The sequence below is a fragment of the Giraffa tippelskirchi genome, chromosome 13 (assembly GCF_054371585.1).
Source record: "Giraffa tippelskirchi isolate mGirTip1 chromosome 13, T2T-mGirTip1v1.2.pri, whole genome shotgun sequence".
Classification (NCBI taxonomy): Eukaryota; Metazoa; Chordata; class Mammalia; order Artiodactyla; family Giraffidae; genus Giraffa; species Giraffa tippelskirchi.
In genome coordinates, this window is record NC_137287.1 from 61,283,979 (window position 1) to 61,304,412 (window position 20,434).

Here is a 20,434-nt window from a genome sequence, read left to right on the forward strand (position 1 = left end):
CCTTCTTTATGGTCCAACTCGCACCTTACATACATACATGACTACTAGAAAAAACTTAGCTTTGATTAGACAGACCTTTGTCAGCAAAATAATGTCTCTGCTCTTTAATACACTGTCTAGGTTTGTCATAGCTTTTCTTTCAAGGAGCAAGCGTCTTTTAATTTCATGGCTGCAGTCACTGTCTGCAGTGATTTTGGAGCCCAGTAAATTAAAGTCTGTCACTGTTTCCATTGTTTCCCTATCTATTTGCCATGAAATGATGGGATTGGATGCCATGATGTTAGTTTTTTGAATGTTGTTTTATTCTTTTTGAAAATTTATTTATTTATTTGGCTGTGCCAGGTCTTAGTTGTGGCATGTTGGATCTAAGTCCCTGTCCAGGGATCGAACCCAGGCCCCCTGCATTGGGAGCACAGAGACTTAGCCACTGGACCACGATGGAAGTCCTGAATGTTGAGTTTTAAGCCAGCTTTTTCCCTCTCTTCTTTCACCTTCATCAAGAGGCTCTTTAGTTCCTCTTCACTTTCTGCCATAAAGGTGGTGTTATCTGCATTATCTGAGGTTACTGATATTTCTCCCGGCAATCTTGATTCCAGCTTGTGCTTCATCCAGCCTGACATTTTGCATGATGTACTCTGCATATAAGTTCAATAAGCAGAGTGATAATATATAGCCTTGACATACTCCTTTCCCAATTTGGAACCAGTCTGTTGTTGCATTCCTGGTTCTAACTGTTGCTTCTTCACCTGCATACAGGTTTATCAGGAGGCAGGTAAGGTGGTGTGGTATTCTCATCTCTTGAAGAATTTTCCACAGTTTATTGTGATCCACATAGTCAAAGGCTTTGGTGTAGTCAGTGAAGCAGAAATAGATGTTTTTCTGGAATTCTTTTGCTTTTTCTATGATCCAGTGGATGTTGGTAATTTGATCTCTGGTTCCTCTCCCTTTTCTAAATCCATCTTGTACATCTGGATGTCTAGTTCTCGGTTCACATACTGTTGAAGCCTAGCTTGGAGGATTTTGAGCATGGTCTTGCTAGCATGTGAAATGAGTGCAGTTGTGCGGTAGTTTGAATATTCTTTGGCGTTGCCCTTCTTTGGGACTGGAATGAAAACTGACCTTTTCCAGTCCTGTGGCCACTGCTGATTTTTCCAAATTTGCTGACATATTGAGTACAGCACTTTCACAGCATCATCTTTAAGGATTTGAAATAGCTCAGGTGGAATTCCATCACCTCTACTAGCTTTGTTCGTACTGATGCTTCCTAAGGCCCTCTTGACTTCACACTCCATGATGTCTGGCTCTAGATTAGTGATCACACCATTGTGGTTATCTGGGTCATTGAGATCTTTTTTTGTGTTGTTCTTCTCTACATTCTTGCCACCTCTTCTTAATATCTTCTGCTTCTGTTAGGTCCGTACTGTTTCTCTCCTTTATTGTGCCCATCTTTGCATTAAATGTTCCCTTGGTATCTCTTAATTTTCTTGAAGAGATCTCTAGTCTTTCCCATTCTATTGTTTTCCCCTATTTCTTTCATTGCTCACTTAAAGACTTTCTTATCTCTCCTTGCTGTTCTTTGGAACTCAAGGATAGGATGCTCGACTTCACTGTAAACAGTGTAAAACTGTTTTTACACTGGAAAAACTCTTAACAGTGGGAAAACTGTAAACAATAGTATTTTTATAATAAACTTGGTTGTATATAGTTCTAGTGTGTGGGGGCTGTGGAATGCTCCTAGAAAAATGGTTATTTTGAAAATATTTTTTATGATGATGTTGATATATTCTGTGAAGAAAAATATAGCAAATGGGCCTGCTGCGTATTCTATGTTGGAGCCCAGTACAGCTTCAGAGTCTCCTTCTGTTAGGTTGAAGGGGGCTCACTTAGTTTCTGCTAGAGTAGAGATAAGTCATATTATGGCTAGGGGTCATGATGGGAAGATTATTTGTAAATGTCTTTGTGATGAGGGTTGAGAGAGTAAAGGATCCATTAATTTCATTTCGTTGTCTTTGGCTGTGCTGGGTTCATCGCTGCATAAGGGCTTTCTCTAGTTGCAGCGAGTGGGGGCTACTCTTCACTGTGGTGTTTGGGCTTCCCTTTATGGTGGCTTCTCTTGTTGTGGAGCACGCAGACTTCTGTAGTTGTGGTGCACAAGCTTAGTTGCTCTGCAGTATGTGGATCCTCCCGGACCAGGGATCTAGTCCATGTCCTCTGTGTTGGCAGGTGGATTCTTAATCACTGAACCACCAGAGAAATCCCAGGATACATTTATTAAAAGGACTGATAGAAGAAGAATCGCTAGCATTACTTCACAAGAAATTGTTGGTGCTGTTGCTTGTAGAGCTCCAATTAGTGCACATTTTGAATTGGAAGCGCATTCGGATCATAGGATAAAATAGACAGTTAGGCTTGACGTATCTGATATAAATATCAGTAATACTCCTCTAAGTTTTTGTTAATGAGGGGGTAAGGTACAGGCTGCCCACTCCAGTATTCTTGCCTGGACAATTCCATGGACAGAGGAGCCTGGTGGGCTACAGTCATGGGGTCACAAAGAGTTGGACATGACTCAGCGACTAACACTACTTTCATGAGGTACAGGTCGTGGAATTCATATGGTTAGAGCTAAGATTAGGGCTAAAGTGGGTGTGATGATAAATATGGAAATGGAAGATGTAGCTGGTCATGGTGATTCTTCAGTGAATAATTTGACTACATCAGCAGTAGGTTGTAATAGGCCATATGGTAGGTACAACATTATTTCAACATTATTTGGTCCTTTTCAAAGTTGCATATAGCCTAGAACTTTTCATTCGATTAATATGAGAAATCCCATGGCTAGAAGAATAGGGATAACAAGTATTAAGATGTAATACTCATTATACATAAAACATTTATAAACTCATTATAAACAAAATTATCAACATTTTGTTAGGGAGAGGATTTGAACCTCTGGTTATAAAGGCTTAAACTTTGTACAGTTACCGAGCTGTGCTGCTCTAACAAACTCTGTTCTTGGGTAAGGTTTTGTATATATTAATTAAATTAAGATTATATCATTAATTGGTTTTAAGACACTTTTTAAATTTAGACCTTATTTTTCATGTCCTTTCACACTGAGAAAAATATATAGTAGATAGAAACTGACCTGGATTACTCTGGTCTGAGCTCAGATGACATAGGACTTTAATCATTGAACAAATGGATCTTTAATAATGAGTACACTATTGGGTTGTCCTGATCCAGCATTGAGATGGTAAATCATTTATGACAAATACATTGTTGATATGAACGCTAGAATAGGATTGCACTGCTATCCCTAGGGTAACTTGTTCCATTGATCAATTTTTGGATCAATGAATGATATCGGGAACCCAAGGAAGAAGGGGATGAAGTCAACGAGCAACAGGATGGAGGAGAAAGAGGAGGCAGACCAACAAGATGGCCCCTGCTGCAGGAGCAGCCTCAGCAGCAGGTGGGAGGCTGGAGGCAGTGCTGGTGGTGGCGGCAGTGGCCATGGCCCCGCGGCCTGGGGCAGAGTCAAGGGTGGCTGTCGTGGTAGTGGCAACAGCCATGGGGACTTGCAGCTGAGAGGAGCTGCTGCTCGAAACAGCATGTCTTTCCCAGGATCAGGGTCTTTTCCAGTGAGTCGGTTCTTCCATCAGGTGACCAGAGTATTGGAGCTTCAGCTCCACCATCAGTCCTTCCAGTGAATATTCAGGATTGATTTCCTTTAGGATTGACTGGTTTGATCTCCTTGCAGTCCAAGGGATTCTTGAGAGTCTTCTCCAGCACCATGATTTGAAGGCATCAGTTCTTAAGCACTCAAGCTTCTTTATGGTCCAACTGTCACATCTGTACATGACTACTGGAAAAACCATAGCTTTGACTATATGGACCCTTGTCAGCAAAGTGGTGTCTCTGCTTTTTAATATGTTGTCTAGGTTTGTCATAGCTTTCCTTCCAAGAAGCAAACATCTTTTAATTTCATGATTGCAGTCACTGTTTGCAGTGATTTAAGAGCCCAAGAAAATAAAGTCTGTCAGTTTCCGCTTTTCCCCCTTCTGTTTGCCATGAAGTGATGGGACTGGATGTCATAATCTTAGTTTTTTTGAATGTTGAATTTGAAGCCAGCTTTTTCACCCTCTTCTATCACCCTCATCAAGAGGCTCTTTAGTTCCTCTTCACTTTCTGCTATTAGAGTGGTGGTATCTGCATATCTGAGGTTGTTGATATTTTTCCCAGCAATCTTAATTCCGGCTTGTGATTCATCCAGCCCAACATTATCACATTAGCTTGGGATAGTTTAATTCAGAGACGCTTCTTTAGACTCTTTAGTGTATCACTGGGCTTCCCTAGTACTCTGATGGTAAATCATCTGCCTGCAATGCAGGAAACCCGAGTTCAGTGCTGGGTCAGGAAGATCCCCTGTAGGAGGGAATGGCTACCCACTCCAGTATTCTTGCCTGGAGAATTCCATAGACAGAGGAGCCTGGCAGGCTACAGTCCATGGGGTCTCAGAGTAGGACACGACTGAGTGACTAACACACACACACACACAGTGTATCACTAATTAATTATGTATTCTGCTGTATAACCTATTGTTCTTGATGGTAGATTCATTTTGGAAAAATTCACTTATGTGTGTGATTTGGGAAATCATAGAACTATATACAGAGTATATTAGAACACAGACTTTGGAGTCAGATATGTCTTAGTTCCCATCCTTTATCATATATGATTCTTCATCTCTGACAATAGAAATGGTAATATCTTGTTTTAAAGGATTGTTTGAAATTTAAATGAGCTAACATATATCTTCAGTATATTACCCATTCAATAAATGTTATTACTTAAATTTTGTTTAATAGAAATCAGTTTAGAAAGATATTCACCTAGAGTATTTGAACATTTTCTGCTGTCAAATGTTAGTATTCAAGATAAAAATAAACTTTGTATATTTATGGAGTTGGTGGTAAAAAATGAAATACCATTCTCATTTTCTTCCCATATCAGTCTTTTCATTAATATAGGCATGTGCTATTTAATACCAGCCACTAGGTACATGTGATTATTTAAAGTTTTAATGGACTATTTTATAGAGCAGTTTTAGTTTCAGAAAAATTGCACTGAAAATACAGAGTTTCCATGTTTGCCTTCCCCCACAGTTACACAGTTACTTCATCTTACATTAGTTTGGTGCATTTGTTATCACTGATACACCAGTACTGACAGATTATTAACTGAAGTCCATATTTTATGTTACAGTTGACTCTCTGTGTTGTACAGTTCTATGGGTGAGATCGTCTCCTTTTACTTAGCAATGTATGTTTAAGGTTCTTGTGTGTCTCTCCGTGGCTTGATAGCTCATTTATTGCTAAATAATACTCTGTTGTATGGATAAATTTTGATTTTAATTAAAATCAAAATTTACTTCCTCAGTAGTACCAGCAGCTACTTGTGGCTAGTGGCTACCATACTGGAAAATGCAGATACAGCACATTTCCATCGTCTCAAAAAGTTCTATTGAAGAATGCTGATATCAACCAAAGTCCAATTCTCCAGTTATCTTCACTGTCACAGAGAACTTACCTGTTGGCACAGCCTCAATTTGTCCTTAAGCCTACATTTTTAGTGCTTTGGCTTATGCTGCCAGCAAACCTAAACTTGTCGTAATTTAAAATCCTTTACTCCCATGGCTGATTCATGTCAATGTATGGCAAAAACCACTACAATATTGTAAAGTAATTAGCCCCCAACAAAAATAAATGAATTTATTTAAAAAATAAATAAATAAAATAAAATCCTTTACTCCCTCAAAGAATTAACCTTTCCAAGTGCTGCCCATTATAATATGGTTTCCTATCAGGGCATCATCTTTTACTCCATTCTTCCTGTCCCTAAAACCTGGAGTCATCTTTTCATTTTTTCTCTACACCTTTTGAATATTTATCAAAGGTAAGCAGGTCTCAGAGCTAATGACTGGCGGAGTTTAGATCAGAATGTAGAACTCCTTTTTCTAGTTCTTTCTTGGGATCTCCACTAGTTGGGGTTGCTTTTTCAATAATTTTAAAGTTGCAGTCACTTTTGAAGAGTTTATTGGCAACTATATGATTATGTACTATGTGATTTATATTATAAATCAAGACTGTAAAGACTATAGCTATAGATTTAATAAATAGTGAGGTACTCATTCTTTTAAACATTAGAACTTGAAATGAAGGAATTTATCTTATTTCACTCTCTATAATTCAGTTATGATGGAAAAATATTTTTCCTCTATGTGTGACCCACTTTGCATAATAAAAATTAATTTCCCTCACTAATATGAACTGGCTGGTAAGGGAGAATAGAATTTAACCGAACATCGTTACCATCCAAAATTCTGTATTTATGCTTGTATTCTATTCAAATACTTTGTGAAGTCCAGTTTGGTTACCACATGAACTTGTATCTTCTTAAACATTCTTTAAATTACCATGTTGAAGTTTCCAGAACTTGAAAAATGGAGAGCTGTTTCAGTCTCTTTTGCTTTTCTTTCAGGGTAAGCTGAACCTCCACTTTTGCTGAAAATAGCATACAGTGTATGGTCTTGATTTGACCTTCTCTGTATACTGGTTGTGCTATGCTGTGCTTAGTGATTCAGTCATGTCTGACTCTTTGCGATCCCATGGACTGTAGCCCACCAGGCTCTTCTGTCCGTGGGGACTGTCGGTCAAGAATACTGAAGTGCGTTGCCATTCCCTCCTCCAGGGGATCTTCCCAACCCAGGGATCGAAACCAGGTCTCCCGCACTGCAGGCAGAATCTTTACCATCTGAGCCACCAGGGAAGCTCAAGATTACTGGAGTGGGTAGCCTATCCCTTCTCCAGGGAACTCCCTGACCTAGGAATCGAACTGGGGTCTCCAGCATTGCAGGTGGATTCTTTACCAACTGAGCTACCCAGGGAGCCAATATATAGGTTATGCTTGCTCAGAAGTTCATTTTTATGGAGACATTCTGTTAAAGAGTAGTAGTCTTGCATGTTTTAAGTACTGTATTTAAAAAAAAAAAATCCTGAATTTTAACCGTCATTTTGAAATGCTTTCCTTATAATTACTGCTGTTAAAACCCATGTTTTTTATATGTCAGTTTTTACATTAATTACTGTTTTGATTAAAACTGTCACTCTTTGCTCAAATGTAGCCTATCTTTAAATTTATTAAAAATTTTAAAAAATGATATCAGTAAATATGCAAATAATATATATACTAATAAAAAATATATCAATAATATATTTTAACTATTAAGTCTAGATTTTAATCACTCAGAGGCTTTTTTGTTCTCCAAGGTCACCCCAACCAAAACCATCAACCTATATGAAAATTTTGTTATCCCTTGGTGGTTTAATTAGTGTCTTGGGGTTAATTAATTAAAACTCCATAGGATCATCTCATCATATTTTGTTATACCTGTCTCTTCATGGGAAGGGAAGGTCAGTTACACTGATTGAAAGTAAGAGACAGTAAAACCCTCATATGGCTATTCATACAAATCCTTACTTAGAGAACAAATGATGATGCTACCTTTGCATTCTCAGGATACCTCAGCTGTTTAACAGACACCACTGGGCAGGCAATGCCTCTAATACTAGTTATGCTAGAGGTGATGGATTTTTGGTAAACAAGTGGGGTTTGTATTTGCTGAGCTCCTTTTACTCTTTAAGAAATCTTTCCTTGAGTGTATGCCTGTGTTGGGTTAACAGTGTACTTAGTATGTATTTTGATGTTGAATTGTGTTTATTTGCTGTTAACTATCAGTAATTGATATAAGCTTATACAAGGAGAAATAGTTCTTGTTACTCATGTTAACATTATTGCTTCTTTTGGCTAATAGATCAGTCCAGTGTAAAACTAGGAGTTGATATGCTTATTGTTAATATTAAGGTAAAGTTATCGTTGAGCTTGAATGACTTCTTAATTGGTGACTGCTTTTAAGCCAGCTATGCTGTTATTTTTACTCTCTAGATAAGGTTGTACCCATTTTTAAAAAGCTGTACCTTTGTAAAAGTTGAAATTTATAATTTTTTGTAATTTTTAAAGTTGAATTAAGTTTCTTTTCTTGGACAATCAGATATCACCAGGCTTGTGAGGCTTGTCACCTCTTCTCACCATTTTGCAACATAGATGAGTTTGTTCTTTTAAAGAATTTTTTATTTATTTACTTTATTTTTGGCTGTGTTGGGTCTTCGTTGCTTTGTGTGGGCTTTCTCTAATTGCAGTGAGCAGGGGCTACTCTTTGTTGTGGAGCACAGGCTGCAGTAATTGCCCCACGCAGACTCAGTAGTTGTAGCTCGTGGGCTCTAGAGCGTGGGCTCAGCAGTTGTGGCACATGGACATAGTTGCTTCACGGCATGTGGAATCTTCCCAGAACAGGATCAAACCCATGTACCCTGCATTGGCAGGTGGGTTCTTATCCACTGCTGCATCACCAGGGAAGTCCAATGAGTTTATTCTAATAAACTATTTATAAGCAGCTCATTTGGTTTTGAGATATTTACTAATAACTTCCCTTTGTTATGGAGAAGGAAATGGCAACCCACTCCAGTACTCTTGCCTGGAAAATTCCATGGACGGAGGAGCCTGGTAGGCTTCAGTCCGTGGGGTTGCAAAGAATTGGACACGACTGAGCAATTTCACTTTACTTCACTTCCCTTTGTTAATGTTTACTAGTTAAATCCTTATGCAGAGGTAGAGAAATAACCTTTGCTTTTTATTACTTTAACGCTTCTTTAAAAGCCCACTATGGGGCTTCCCTAGTGGCTCAGACAGTAAAGAATCTGCCTGTAATGCAGGAGACCTGGGTTTGATTCCTGAGTTGGGAAGATTCCCTGGAGAAGGGAATGGCAACCCACTCCAGTATTCTTGCCTGGAAAATTCCATGGACAGAGGAGGCTGGCAAGCTACAGTCCCTGGAGTTGCAAAGAGTCAGACATGCTGCTGCTAAGTCGCTTCAGTGTCCGACCTGTCACACAGGTGTCCGACCCTGTGTGACCCCATAGACGGCAGCCCACCAGGCTCCTGCATCCCTGGGATTCTCCAGGCAAGAACACTGGAGTGGGTTGCCATTTCCTTCTCCAATGAGTCAGACATGACTGAGTGGCTAACATACAGTGCTTCTTTCCTCATTTCCTTATGGTCCTTGCTCTATAGTGCCACAGGTTGTTTTAAATTTTTATCTACTATACTTTGAATGTTGAGTGAATGATTCAGTTTGCTTGTGATTTTGTGTGTGTGTGTGTGTGTGTGTGTATAATAACTGATTTTGTATATTTTATATCCAAAGCTTTACTTTGTTTGTCTAACATTTTTTGGTATAGTTTTTAGAGTTTTCTATATATAGTGGCATGTGTGTTAGTTGCTCAGTCATGTCCAACTCTTTGTGACCCCATGGACTATAGCCCGCCAGGCTCCTCTGCCATGGGATTCTCCAGGCAAGAATACTGGAGTGGATTGACATTCCCTTCTCCAGGGGATCTTTCCGACCCAGGGATTGGACCCAGGTCTCCGTCATTGCAGGAGTTTTTACTGAGCCACCAAGGAAGCTCTTGTAGCATGTCATCTGCAAATAAAGACAGTTTTACTTTTTCTAAGCTGATTTGGATGCTTTTTATTTCTTTTTCTTTGTGTGATGGCCTGGTTAGGATTTCCAGTACTCGATTGAATAAAAGCGATCAGAGTGGGTATCCTGGTCTTATTCTTGATCTTGGAAGATAAACTTTCAACTTTCACCATTGAGTGTGATCTTAGCTGTGGGCTTGTCACATACGGCTTTTATTATGTTGAGTTTCAGTCACTCTGTATCCAGTTAATTGAGAGTTTCTATTATGAATGGATGTTGAATTTTGTCCACTACGATTTTCTGCATTACTGAAATGGTCATATTTATCTTTGATTCTGTTAACGTGGTATATCACACTGATTTGTGGGTGTTGAACCATGCTTTTTGTATCCCTGAAATAAATCCCACTTGATCATGCCCTATGTTCCCATTAATGTGGTTGAATATTGAATATTGTTGAATTTTTAGAGGATTTTTGCTTGTATTTTCATCTGGGATACTGGCCTATAATTTTCTTGTACTATTCTTTCTGGTTTTGGTATCAGGGTAATTCTGGCCTAGTAGAATGTTTACAAGTATTCTCTTCTGTTTTTGTTTTTTAAGAGTTTGAGAAAAATTGGTGTTAGTTCTTAAATGTTTAGAAAAATACACCAAAAAGTCATCTGGTCTGGACTTTTACTTGTTGAGAGGTTTTGATTACTGATGCAATCTCCTTACTAGTAATTGCTTTGTCATATCTTCTATTTCTTCATGATTCAGTCTAGGAAGGTTTTATGTTTCTATGAATACATGCACTTATTCTAAATTGTTGGCATATAATTGTATATAACAGTCTCTTAAAGGAACTCCCTGGCAGTCCATTGGTTAGGACTCTCTGCTGCACAGGTTCCATCCCTTGTCAGGGAACTAAGATCCCACAAGCCACACAATGTAGCCAAAAGAAAAGTATTTTATGAACTCTGCATTTCTGTGATATTTGTTGTAAAACTTCATCTTTCATTTCTAATTGTGAGTCCTCTCTTTTTCTCTTGGTGGGTATGGTTAAAGATTTGCATATTTTGTTTATCTTTTCAGAAACCAGTCTTTAGTTTCATTGATCTTTTGTCATTTTAATCTCCATTTTATTTATTTCTGCTCTGATCTTTGTTATTTCCTTCCTTTTACTAACCTTAGGTTTAGTTTGTTCTTTTTCTAAATTTCTTGAACTGGAAAGTTGTTTACTGTATTGAGATGTTTCTTGTTTCTTAATGTAGGCATTTCTTACTTAATCTCTTAATCTTACTTAATCTCCTATAACTGCTTTTGCTGCATTTTCATTTGTCTCATGATGCTTTTGTTTCTCTTAATTTTTGACTCCTTGATTGTTCAGTGATGTGTTGTTTAATCTCCACATATCTGTGAATTTTATGGTTTTTTTCTTATAATTGGTTTCTAGTCTCATACTTCTTTGGTTGGAAAAGATGCTTGATATAATTTCAGTCCTCTTAAATTTGTTGAGACTTGTTTTGTGTGATCTGTCTTGAATAATTTTCCATGTATACTTGAAGAATGTGTATTCAGCTGCTATTGGATGGAATGTTCTTAAATGTCTGCCAAGTTTATCTGGTCTAACATGTCAGTTAGGTCTAGTGTTTTCTTATTGATTTTCTCTCTAGATGATCTATCCATTGATGAAAGTATAGTCAATAGAAAAATAGAAGACCCTACTACTATAGTATTGCTGTCTATTTCTCCCTTGAGGTCTGTTAATGTTTGTTTTGATATATTTAGGTTTTTCTAAGTTGAGTGCATAAGTAGTTGCATTTGTTATGTCCTGTTGTTGGATTGGCCCCTTTATAGTTACATGATGATCTTCTTTGTCTCTTATTACAAAATTTGTCTTAAGGTCTATTTAGCTATAGCTACCCTAGCTTTGGGGGGTTTACATTTTTATGAAATATTTTTTTTCCATCCCTTCACTTTTAGTTTGTGCATATAAACCTGAAATGAGTCTCTCAAAGGTAGCACATTGATGGTTCTTGGTTTGGGTTTTTTTTTTAATCTATTCAGCCACTCTGTGTCTCTTTTTTTTTGGAGAATTCAGTTCAGTTACATTTAATGCAATTACTTGTTGTTGTTCATTCACTCAGTCATGTCCAACTCTTTGCAGCCCCATGAAGTACAGCACAACAGGCTTCCCTCCTTCACCATCTCCCGGAGTTTCCTCAAACTCATGTCCATTGAGTCAGGATGCCAGCCAGCCATCTCATCCTCCGTTGTCTCCTTCTCCAGCTGCCCTTAGTCTTTCCCAGCGTCAGGGTCTCTTCCAGTGAGTCAGCTCTTCCCATCAGGTAGCCAAAGTATTGAAGCTTCCACTTCAACACCAATCCTTCTAATGAATATTCAGGGTTGATTTCCTTACAATTGACGGGCAGGTTTGATCTTCTGGCTGTCCACGGGACTCTCAGGAGTCTCCTCCAGCATCACTGTTCAAAAGCATCAATTCTTTGGTGCTCAGCCTTCTTTATGGTCCAACTCTCACATCTATACATGACTACTGGAAGAACCATACCTTTGACTATACAGACCTTTGTCAGCGAAGTGACATCTCTGCTTTTACTAATATGGATTTATTGACATTTTCTGGCTGTTTTGTAATTCCTCTGTTCCTTTCTTTTCTTGTTCTCTTCCTTTATGATTTGATTTTTCTGAATGGTATGCATAGATTTCTTTATCTTTTGTGTGTCTTCTGTAGGGTTTTGCTTTATGGTTACCATGATGCCTAGATACAACATCTAAGAGTTATAATAGTCTGTTATAAGCTGATAACAACTTAAGTTTGAGTGATTCTAAAATTCTGTATTTTTACCATCTCCTCCCATCACATTTTATGTTTTTGATATCATGTTTGCATCATTTTATCTTTAGTATCCTTTAACAAATTATTGTAGTTTTAGTGGTTTTTTTTTTTTTTTTTTTTACTGTTTTTCTTTTTAACCTATATACTGGCTTTATAAGTGATTAGCCCAGCACTATTACAGCATTATATTATTCTGACTTTGATTATACATTTAACTTTATCAGCAAGATTTATGCATATGTTTTCCTGCTACTAATTAGTACCATTTTTTCAGCTTAAAGAAGTCTTTTTAACATTTCTTATAGGGTCAGTCTGTTGGTGCTGAACTCTTTCAATTTTTGCTTATCTGAAAAACTTGCTCTCCAATTCTGAGGGGCAATTTAAATGCAGTTGATTTTTGTATATAGGTTTTGTATTCTGCAACTTTACTGAATTTGTTTATTAGTTCTAATAGCTTTTTCTGGTTGAGTCTTTAGGGTTTTGTGTATGTAATAAGTTCTCCTTTAATTCTGAAGGACAGCTTTGCTGGGTAGATTATTCTTGGTGGGTAGGTTTTTTTTTTTTTTCTTTCAGGAATTTGAATACACACCCCAGTCTCTTCTGGCCTGCAAAGCTGCTAAAAAAAATCTACTGATAATTTTATATGAGTTCCCTTGTATGTACCAGGTTGTCTTTCTCTTACTGCTTTTAAGATTTTTCTCCTTGCCTTTTCTGATAATTTAATTATAATGTGTCTCAGTATGAGTCTGTTTTTGTATTCATCTTTTTGAAAATCTGAGCTTCCTGGATTTGGACATCTGTTTCTTTCTTCAGGTTAGGGAATTTTCAGCCATTATGTCTTTAAATTAGCTTTCTTTCCCTTTCTCCCTCTTTTCTCCTTCTTGTGCCCTTCTAAGTGTGTGTATTGTTCTGTTTGATAGTATCCCATAAGTCCCTCACATTCTCTTGATCTTCTGTCTTTTGCTCCGATGGTTTACTGTTCTATCTCAAGTTCATGGATATTTTCTTATGATTGATCTAGTTTGCTGTTGAACCCTCTATTGAGTTTTTTAGTTCAGTTAATTATATTCTATGCCTTGTGATCTGATTAGTACTTCTTAATATTTTCTTTCTCTTTGTTGAAATTCTTTGTTCATGAAAGTGATGATGGAGCAGAGATGCTCCTGACCATAGTGAGCATCTTTGTGTCTGTTAACTGAACTCTCTGACAACTTATAATTCTGTTTTATTAAGACCTGTTTCTGGAGTTTTATCTTGTTCTCTAGTTTGGAACATATTGCTCTGTTTCTTCATTTTCCTTGACTCTGACTTTGTTTCTGTGCATTAGATAAAGCAGCCTCCTCTCCCAGTCTTGCTTGAATGGTTTGTGTAGGAGAGGAACCTTATCTGTCAGGCTGGCTCACACTCCTGTAAACTTTGTAATTGTCCAAGCCACCACCTGTGTTCCTCCTAGTGCATCCCAGTGGTTGAAGGTGTGCCCACTTGGCAGTGTTTCAAAGGCATGGACCACAGTCAGCACCTACATGAAGGCTGGTTAGAAGCTGAACCCTCAGGCAGCAGCAGCTGGGAAAGTATGCAGATAGGTGTCTTCTAGGGAGAAATGGAAGGAGGGTGATTCTGCCTGCGCCCTCTGCTCTGGACCCAGGTGTATAGCTGGCTATTCAGGGATGTGCTCTTGAGCCTGTTAACACATTATTGACTGGGAAATTTTTGCAGAAACCAAGGCCTGTGGATGGCAATTTGTTATGTGAGTGAATACTGAAACACCCACATTTGAATAAATGTCAACTTCTTTTGCACTTAATGTATCTATTTGAAACTTTGTACATGTCTTATTAAAGCATTCTGATATTTTGTTAGTGTGATAGGCAGTGTAGCAAGCACTTCTGTGCAGGAGAACAGAACATCTATTACAAATGCACCACGTTTCACTGTGCTTTCCTCTGGAAAGAGCAGACTCTACACTTTCTGGCAGCTTTTGTTTTTTAAGTGCTGTGGGTATTATTTCCTCTAGAATATGTTCTTTTATTTTACCTGATGGTCGGCAAGGTGGATCTTTGCAGGGGGCTCTTTTAGAAATGCCACAAGAAGGACCAGGTGAGAGACTACCACTGCATTCACCAGAATCAGTCAGTTCAGTTCAGTCGCCCAGTCGTGTCTGACTCTTTGTGACCCATGGACTCCAGCACACCAGGCTTCTCTGTCCATCACTAATTTCTTGAGCTTGCTCAAACTCATGTCCATCAAGTCAGTGATGCCATCCAACCATCTCATCCTCTGTCATCCCCTTCTCCCCCTGCCTTCGATCTTTCCCAACATCAGGGTCTCTTCCAATGAGTCAGTTCTTTGCATCAGGTGGCCATAGTATTGGAACTACCGCTTCAGCACCAGTCCTTCCAATGAATCTTCAGGACTGATTTCCTTTATGATTGACTCCATTGATCTCTTTGCATTCCAAGGGAGTCTCAAGAGTCTTCTCCAACACCACAGTTGAAAAGCATCAATTCTTCAATGCTCAGCTTTCTTTATGGTCCAAATCTCACATCTGTACATGACTACTGGAAAAACCATAGCTTTGACTAGACAGACCTTTGTTGGCATAGTAATGTCTCTGTTTTTTAATATGCTGTCTAGGTTGGTCATAAATTTTCTTCCAAGGAGCAAGCACCTTAATTTCATGGCTGCAGTCACCATCTGCAGTGATTTTGGAGCCCCCAAAAATAAAGTCTCTCACTGTTTCCATTGTTTCCTCATCTGTTTGCCATGAAATGATGGGACCAGACACCATAATCTTCGTTTTTTGAATGTTGAGTTTTCAGCCAGCTTTTTCACTCTCCTCTTTCACTTTCATCAAGAGGCTGTTTAGTTCCTCTTCGCTTTCTGCCATAAGGGTGGTGTTATTTGCATACCTGAGGTTACTGATATTTCTCCCAGCAGTTTTGATTCCAGCTTGTGCTTCATCCAGCCCAGCATTTCTCATGATATAAGTTATTTAACTGCATATAAGTTAAATAAGCCTTGATGTACTCCTTTCCCAATTTGGAACCAGTCTGTGGTTCCATGTCTGGTACTAACTGATGCTTCTTGACCTGCATACAGATTTCTCAGGAAGCAGGTAAGGTGGTCTGGTATTCCCATCTCTTGAAGAATTTCCACAGTTTGCTGTGATCCACACAGTCAAAGGCTTTAGTGTAGTCAGTGAGGCAGAAGTAGATATTTTCCTGGAGTTCTCCTGCTTTTTCTATGATCCAACAGATGTTGGCAGTTTGATTTCTGGTACCTCTGCCTTTTCTAAATCCAGCTTGAACATCTGGAGGTTCTTGGTTTATGTACTGTTGAAGCCTTGCTTGGAGAATTTTGTGCATTACTTTGCTAGCTTGTGAGGTGATTGCAATTGTGCAGTAGCTTGAACATCCTTTGGCATTCACCAGAATGGTCAGTGGCTACTGGTAACAAAAATTGCTTGTAAATAATTTTATTACATGCATTGAGGCTATAATAAATTTTAAATGCATCGAATAAACCAAAATTACTCAAATAGAAGCCCATTTTCAAGTTTTCCAGAAGATACTGAAGCTTGCCAGATATTAATCAGATCGATCAACTCCTTTCATATATTAATTATATTCTAATATATAAGTGGGCTTAGTTATCTGACGGCCAGTCCTCCGGTCTTCCTTTCCTGTAGGTGGTATGGAGGTGTTATGAATAGTTGTCACCATGTAGATTAGCCTTTTGTCTTTCCATGTAAGAAGAATCACTTTTCCTTTCTGTGTGTTGTGCTTCGTCACTCAATCATGTTCAACTCTTTGTGACCTCATGGACTGTAACCCATCATGATCCTCTGTCCGTGGGATTTTTCCAGCAAGAATACTGGAGTGGGTTACCATTTCCTTATCTAGGGTATCTTCCCAACCCATCATCAAACCCACCATCTCTTGTATCTCCTGCATTGCAGGTGGACTCTATCTGCTGAGCCATCAGGGAAACCCTTCTTCTGTAAGAATGTCATTTTTCCACTCTGTAGATTTTTAGATTTCACCTTTAATTTGGTTTAGTAGACCATGGTTCTCTCTTATAGTCCTACAAACTCTGGATTCATTTTTTGACAATATTTCAGATAGGGACACACTGTTGTAATAATTACCTTGGTAACCATGTGCCATGAACCAAGATAAGGTTGCAGGACTGATAATATTGCTTCTTGTGGTTTCCTTCCTTCATCCATGTAAATCTCAAGGTTGCACATATATCTAATTTCACTTACGCTAACCATCCTGACCAAAATTCTGTATTTTGTAAGTTTTCTGGATTATAGGTTTTGAATCTGAGTTGTCCTCTTCACCTTATCATTGCCTCATTTAGTGATAGCTCTGTTTGGATATATAGATCAATTGAAATTTTGGTAGAAAGTAACCCCTAAGTGTTTTTTTTATCTTTTCCAATTGAATTCAACAAGTATTTATTGAGTGCCTGTTACACACAAGATTTTGTTTCAGATACTTGGGACACATTAGAGGATAAAACAATGGTCCCTGCCCTCATGGAGCTTACAGTCTAGCATTTATGACCACTTCACCTGGTTGCGGTGACCTCAGGCAAGTCACTCTGCCTCTGTCCTCAGCCACCTGATGCAGGAGTAAGGAGGCCCGGCTCAGACATGGGTAACCAGCCGGCTGTGCTGGAGATGCCAAACAGGGCACCTACCCCCAGCCCACCACCCAGACAGTTGACAGGGTTGGAAGCTGGCTTTTAATAATAAAGTAGAGGAGAAGGGGGCACAGGGACTGGAGCCAGTAGTCTGCTTGGCTGCTGTCTCAGGGCCTGGGCTGGCTACATGAACTGCTGCTGCTGTGGCTTCTTGGTAGCTGCCTTGCCAGCAAGGTCCTTGGCCTTCTCTGTAGCTGCCAGTACCGTCTCCTTGGCCTTCTCCTTGGCTTCCTTGGCTGTTTCAAAAGGGGTTTTGGGAGGGGCCTCACCTTGCAACTTGGCCAAGGTGTATTCAAAACCCTTCATAGTCTTGGTCACGTTGCTTTTGAACTGCGCAAGACCAAAGTCCTGGACAGCTCTGGAGATGCCAAATAAGCTAGAGGAAACCCAGGCTTCCTGGCAAATTTCGGTCCAGCACTGTTATCAGAGTTCACATGGTAAACACATCATTCCTCCACCACCATCAGCCAGCCATGGTTGATGTTCCAGGTAAAGGTGGTCATGGTCTGGTTTTTGTGGGCCCACAATAGAGTCCTCCAGGATATACTCTGAGTGAGCAACATTGGCAGGAAACTCGCTCAGCCCAGCAGGGCATCCTATTCATCTTGGTCAGGAGTCGTCGGGACAGGAGGTTCTGGTCAGAGGTCACCTCTTGGTGCACTGTGTCTTCCGTCAAGACATGTTTGCTATAGGGATTCAGGTACTGCTGCCAGAAGGCAGCGAACACTCGGTCCCAGGAGCTCCAGAGCATGCTCTGGCCCAGGAAATACTTCACCATCGTTCTGGCCAGGGCGGGCTCAGCGCCCAGGCAGCATCCAGGGTGCAGAGCGCACGCAGAGGCCAGGCTGGAGCTCGACATGTGGCCGCCACGCTAGCAGCGGCTCAGTCGCTACAGCGCCTCACCCAACCAGCTGCCGCCGCCATGAGGAACTGTCAGAATAACCCCAAAGTGTTTTAACTTATGAAAGTCTGTCTTCAGAAAGTGGAGTTCCAATTTATTGTTAAAGTGAAGAAATGTCATTATTTGTTCAAACTTTCTTCTCGTCATAACCTTGGGAAAGATAGGTGTTTCAAATAATGGATCCAGTGTGACTTTCTCATTTGTCCATCAAAATTATGAATTCAAGAACTTCTTTAAAAGAAATTTCTTTATGTCATCGTTGGTTACATGAGTCCATTTTAAAGCTTTATCGTACTTTTTACATGATTTTTCATTCTGTTGGTGATAAAAGTTTGAGAAGTGACTAACTCAAAAAGGCAGTTACCCAAAATTAATTCTGTTATTTCAGTAACACTTTGCAGGTTATTATATTCAGTCGTTATATCTGACACACCTATAAAATCTTCTAATTTTCATCAAACGTCTTCAATCCATTCTTCTGCAGAAGCAAAGGAGCGTTCTCCAGCACCATGAGTTTCATTTCACTTTCCATGTCAGAGTCAGTCACTAAGGTTTTTTGTCTTTTTGTTGGTCTAATGTTCAAATCATCTGAGTGATAACTATACCTGAAGAACTATCATCTTTTTTATAATTTATTTTTGGTTGCATTGGATCTTCGTTGCTGTTTGCAGGCTTTCATCAGTTGTGGAGAGCAGGGGGGCTTCTCATTGCGATGGCTTCTCTTTGCGGAGCACAGGCTCTAGGCGTGTGGGCTCAGTGGTTGTGGTACACGGGCTTAGTTGCCATGTGACATGGAATCTTCCCTGACCAGGGACTGAACCCATCTCCCCTGCATTGGCTGGCAGATTCTTAACCACTGGACCACCGAGAAGTCCTAAAGAACTATCTTCTTCTGTCTTAGTCACTCAGTCATGTCTGACTCTTTGTGACCCCATGGACTGAAGTCTGTCAGGCTCCTCTGTCCACGGGGATTCTCCAGGCAAGAATACTGGAGTGGGTTGCCATTTCTTTCTCCAATCTTCTCCTGAGACACTAAGGTATATGTTGCTCAGACAATAAAATTGACCGAAAAATTCTTCTTCACTCAAAATTTGGTGACATATCATTTTTGAAAATTTTATAGTATTATTAACTTGCATTTATAATATACATAAGGTTGGAACAAAAACCTCATAGAGCAAAATGTGAATAATAACGACAGTCATAAGTTGTATAACGAATAACGTTTGGGTAACAGAAGATGTATTAATATGTCTCTGGTCAATAATGTGTTAAGAACTTCTTTGTCTGCTACATGAATGTAAGTCCTGTTTGCTCTCAGAACCAAGCAGCTTGGGCACCTATCCCTGAGGAGGCAGGCACAAAAGCTGGGGCACAGAGACATGTGTCCAGGCTCCTTCCAGGGAGATAACTAGCAACCTGGGACAGGCTGGAGGCAGAGGTGTCTGCTGGCTTCCCTGCCCTTAAGAGAGGATCACAGTTGGCCCCTAGGTGCAGAATATGTTAGAAGGCTGACCCTCAGGCAGAAGCTTTGTGCTTAGTTGCTCAGTCGTGTCTGACTCTTTGCAAACCCTGGTGGACTATCCATGGGGATTTTCCAGGCAAGAATACTAGAGTGGGTTGCCATGCCCTCCTCCAGGGGATCTTCCCAACCCAGGGATCAAACCCAGGTCTCCTGCATTTCAGGTGGATTCTTTACCGTCTGAACTACCAGGGAAGCCCAAGGACACTGGAGTGGGTAGCAGAAGCTTTAGAAGTAGGCAAATAGACTCTTTTCAGGGAAGGACTGGGAGTCGAGCATTTCTGTATGCCCTCTCTGTGCTAAGCCCCGTGGGGAGGAGGGCGTCCAGTTTAAAACTGCCTCTCTTGTCCTCTCCAGCTTCCGAAGGCACGCCCTAGTGGCTGTCAGAGACAGCTGATCTGGGGACCCATCCGCTCCCAGTAGCCACAAAGGCTGGGGTGCGGATGTATGAACAGGTTTTTTTCAGGGAGGGCCTGACAACTTGGAGCAGGTCAGAGAGCGCGGGCAGGGGTGTTGCCTTTGGGGAGGATCGCAGTCAGCCCCTAGATAGGTGCTCAGTTAGAGGCCTGACCCTCAGGCAGCAGCATTTAAAGTATCCAAGTAGACCCCATCCAGAGAGAGACTGGGAGGTGGGCTTGATCTGCGCTGACCCTGAGAGAATTGCTGAGGCGAGTGCTTGTGCCTTTAACAACTGCTACTTTGCTTCCCGTTGTCTGTGGAACTGATGGATTCAAACCCCATTGACTTTTAGAGCTAGGTACCTGTCTGGAGGCCCACCCTTTGGGTGGGAATCTTAAAACCTGGAGTTGTAGATAGGGGGTCCAGCCCCTTCATCCCTCAAGGAGAAGCCAGCATTTGGCT

The 20,434-nt window shown here is 40.1% G+C and overlaps 1 long non-coding RNA gene and 2 pseudogenes across 1 annotated transcript in view; 1 reads left to right on the forward strand and 2 right to left on the reverse strand.

Annotated features, from left to right (window-relative positions):
- LOC145531518 (uncharacterized) overlaps nucleotides 1–20,434 on the forward strand; it is a 51,756-nt gene that overhangs the window by 24,264 nt on the left and 7,058 nt on the right. The window lies entirely within an intron of this gene.
- LOC145532229 (NADH-ubiquinone oxidoreductase chain 1 pseudogene) lies at nucleotides 1,631–2,887 on the reverse strand (annotated as a pseudogene).
- Nucleotides 17,195–18,074, reverse strand: LOC145531516 (PRELI domain-containing protein 1, mitochondrial-like; annotated as a pseudogene).